At 39.5% G+C, this 3,922-nt stretch overlaps 2 long non-coding RNA genes across 2 annotated transcripts in view; one reads left to right on the top strand and one right to left on the bottom strand.

Annotated features, from left to right (window-relative positions):
• Positions 1 to 1,169: 1,169 nt before the first annotated feature.
• Positions 1,170 to 3,922, bottom strand: part of LOC107196419 — a 4,813-nt gene continuing 2,060 nt past the window's right edge. Inside the window, exon 2 of the long non-coding RNA XR_001517822.2 lies at positions 1,170 to 2,484. This is a non-coding gene — a long non-coding RNA (uncharacterized LOC107196419). The remainder of the gene's footprint in view (positions 2,485 to 3,922) is intronic.
• Positions 2,450 to 3,922, top strand: part of LOC107196420 — a 13,348-nt gene continuing 11,875 nt past the window's right edge. Inside the window, exon 1 of the long non-coding RNA XR_001517823.2 lies at positions 2,450 to 2,530. This is a non-coding gene — a long non-coding RNA (uncharacterized LOC107196420). The remainder of the gene's footprint in view (positions 2,531 to 3,922) is intronic.

Raw genomic sequence — 3,922 nt, 5'->3', positions numbered from 1 at the left:
TGCTGAACTTAGATGACATCAAAGACGACAAGTTGGGTTATGGCAACTTCAAATGATTTGCAGTGCAGTAAGTGATGGAGTTCAAAGTCCATACTAGGCCCATGTCTAGAAATATGTGTAGATTTAAGATTGAGGTCCAGCTGGAAAAAAATGTAATATAGTTGTAAGACTCCAGAGCCCCTAAATCTCAAGCAGCACTTGCAGACTTCTTAATCTCAACTTTAAAGAAAGTTAAAATAGCTCATTTTTATGATTGGTGCAAATCATATGTTCATTTGGATACTCAGTTGGTCTTCTGAGTATAAGTTCAGTGTATGAGGTCTAGGGTTTGGCTCCTGCCTCCCCCGTAGATGGTCAGGAAAATAATTCCACTTGAAGGTACTAGTTGGTCAGCTTCTGGTGCATAAAAGTTTTTAGTATAATTGATTCTCTCTCCCAGAACTGATGTTTTTGTCTTTACTCATCTCTGTAATAAGCCTCTATGGATTCTTTTTCTTTAGCTTGAAATCTCATACTGAACAGATGGTATATTGGAATGAAGATGTAGGCTGGGTTTTGCATTTGTATGTGGAATAACTATTGCAAGGTTTTTTTCATAAAATGAACGTGATCCCAGTACCTGGCTGGTGATTACTGAACAAACAGGTCGCAAGGTTTATGGGCCTGGCAAGTTTTCACTGTTTCCTTTGAAAGTCCTAAAAACGATATATCAAAATATGGCATTACAGATGAGGTGGGACTTTGTCAATTCGAGTCCTTCTCAGAACCCTTCTCACTCCTCCCTCCAGTCAGTAACCACAGATTTCTAGGGGACAGGCCAACTAGTAATCCTACCTTCATTTGTATTAGTTTCCCAATCATTTCATCTTTACTATAATTGTAAAAGAAAGTTTGTGTGTCACCATTTTACAGATAAGAAATGACTCTAGAGAAGTTAAGCCTATTTATAATTGGAGCTGGGATAAGAATCTAGGTCTTCTGACCCCTGGCCCAGCCTGAGAGATTATGGCTCAGTTTTCTTGAATAATGCTTTGCCTTGGGGCAATAGTGTTATTTCACACATGAATTTAAAATTTCATGTCACAGTGCTTCCTTAAAAGATTAAATCAGATTCAAACACACACCTACATTTTAAATGCTTGGAAAATAATTAGGAGTAAAACAGCATGTAAGATTTTACTTTAATTTTAATTGATATTTTGCTGATAAGCACAGAATAGTTAACATTCTAATGGCTCAATGATGGGTTACAAACAAAATCCTTAAGTCAAAGAGTTACAGGATCTCAACTTTGTTATTTCACATTAAGTATGGGTAGTTAAAAAAAAAAATCAGTGCTGTGCTTGGAGCATAAGATTTAAGCATTTCAATTTAATAACAAAATTAAAGCTAGCACCTTTAAAATAAATACTGATAATCACTTTCTAAGTATGAAAGTATCGTTTCAATAGTGGGAAAAATCCAGTTCACCAACAGTGCAAACAAATAGCAGCATTTTCAAAGTCGAAATTAAATTTGTGTAAACACATGCCCACCTGCCATTCTGCCTGGCAAAATAAACAGGCTCTTCTATTGACTGAGCCCTCCCCATGCAGAGCTGAAAAGAAAGAATTCCTGTTGAGTATTCTAGATTCCAAATCTGAAAAGCTGCCACCAAGTGTTAGGCCAAGAGCTGGGAAGACTTAAGTGCAGTACAAGAAAGATCAATATGTTTGAGTAGAATGAGTTCCTTCTCAGGCCAATTAATAACATTTCCTGTCCAACCCCAGCCTTCTAGCCCAAGGGTGCACGCAATCATAAGCCTGACTGATGTGACCCTGATTTCAATGCGGGCATCTGAGTGCAGAGCTCGATGCTGCATGAAGACTGATGGCATAAGTTCCCTGCAGCTGACACTGCTTTGCAGCCAGAGCACTCTAGGCCAACTCTGTATAATTTAAAACATCTGTGATTCTTAACCCATTGTTACCAAATGATTCTTCAGTAGGGAATATCTACATGTTAAGTCTTTCTTATCTTAATATTTTCAAACATCAATGATTAGTCTTTTCCAAAGAAGTTTTTACGTAACTCACAAAGTTACTGAGTTTTCTTTCTCACGAGTACTCCATCTCTGATCTGAAACTTGGAGCTTCAGGTCTTATTTTTAAAAAGTACAGCCAGATAGAAAAAAGAAACACTGAGAAGCCAATTCAGTGGCCAATTTTTGCATTACAGTGTTAGGAAAAAAATAACTGCTAGATGTTTTTTTCTAAATAATTTAGCATTTACCAACTGTCCAAACCAAAGAGCATGCTTAAGCAGCAAAGTTCTGATTCCAACTTCTCCACTGACACGTGTGCAGCGTAACTTATTCTGTTCCCAAATACTCGTAGGAGAGAACTTGCTTGCTCGGCTGTCATCGGCGCTGAATGGGCTTGTAGACACAAAATGCCATAAGGATCATGGTTACCAGCAGGATGCAGAAAATGGTTCCCATCAGCACTGCAAAAGGAATACAGGTTACCTCCTACTGGAAACTCCAGGTTCTGTAAGTCCTCCATTCCCCAGCGATGATTTACCAGATGCCACTCAGTGCCAGGCAGCACTGTGCCAGGTGTGAGGAAAACAGCCATGAACAGATCCTCTCTCTGCATGTCTCCATGTATGAGAAGGAGGGGGGAAGAATGTAAACAAATAAGAGCATTTCACATAGCCTGAAGGTCCCTGAAGAAAACAGAAATGTGATAATGATGGGGAAGGGGCTGGCAACAGTCAGTGTGGTCGTGGAGGAAGCATCTGAGGAGGGGACACACAAACTGAGAGCTTAACGAAGTGAAGGTGCTGGCCATGTGAAGATTTGTACGGACAGTGCTGCAGGCCCAAGGATTAGCAAGCAAAAGGCCGCAAGGCCAGAGCAAGCCAGAAAGCTAATGAACAGGAGGCAAGAGTGGCAGAGGTGGCAGCAGTGAAGGAAGAAAAACAGGAAATGAAGCCAGGGAAGAAGGCTGCAGCCAGTCCATGCAGAAGGAAACACGGATTTTATGCTAAGTTTAAAGACAGGGGTGTAGGCAGAGAGTGACAACTGAAAAAAACAGCAGGGAGCCCAACCATGTTTTTAAAGCCATTTATAAAAAGTGGAGATTCAATAAAGAATAAAGTATTTCAGTCTCTATTATAGAGTCTTGGCAAGGGCCTTCTGATCAAAGAAGCAATACTATGTTTTTAAGAGTAAATTTCTCATCTAAAATTTACAAGGTGCTCAGGTGAGAAATGAGACCTACAACTGATAATTCAAGTTGATCTGTGGTACAGGACTAGATATAGGGACCTGGGCTTTAAGCTAACGTAACCAGCATCCTGCTGGAAGTGACATGCAATTCCATGTGTGTGACTATCTCAGGGTCTGTGGAAGGGGTTAAAAAATATTACTTTTAACAAGCAAATATATGTTTATGTGTTTGTATGAACGTGGACCCATCTCAGGTTCCAGCTGGAGCCTAACCATGTTCTCCAGTCTGGTTACTGTTTCTCTCAAAAATTTGACCACAGTTTTGTCTAAATCAGTAATTTGGGAGTAATTTGGGAGTGACCTCCCCTACTTAATTCCTCCACACTTAACCCAGTTATTAAAAACTGACCATATGGAAATCTCATCTTTTTTTTTGGTGAGGAAGTAGGAGAGGATGAAGAAGGTGACAAAGACAGTATGTCAGAACTCTCAAAGGCCAGAAGTAATTTCAAAGGTCTCTGTTAAACAAAAATCTGACTTACATGAGCTAAATGTCATATCTCAAAATAGCCCTTGCTACCTAAATACCTATCCTAATTTTCAAAGTCCTGAGTTCCACAAGTTTCTAAGGTTCTGACTGCAGTTGGACCTAAAGTTGTCTGTTCTATTTAAACCATTTTCTTGCATTTTTGAAAGGCTCTACGAATTAAA

The sequence above is a fragment of the Pteropus alecto genome, unplaced genomic scaffold, assembly GCF_000325575.1.
Source record: "Pteropus alecto unplaced genomic scaffold, ASM32557v1 scaffold259, whole genome shotgun sequence".
NCBI classification, from domain to species: Eukaryota; Metazoa; Chordata; class Mammalia; order Chiroptera; family Pteropodidae; genus Pteropus; species Pteropus alecto.
Note: the sequence above shows the minus strand (reverse complement) of the source record. Positions and strands in the feature narration are given on the sequence as shown.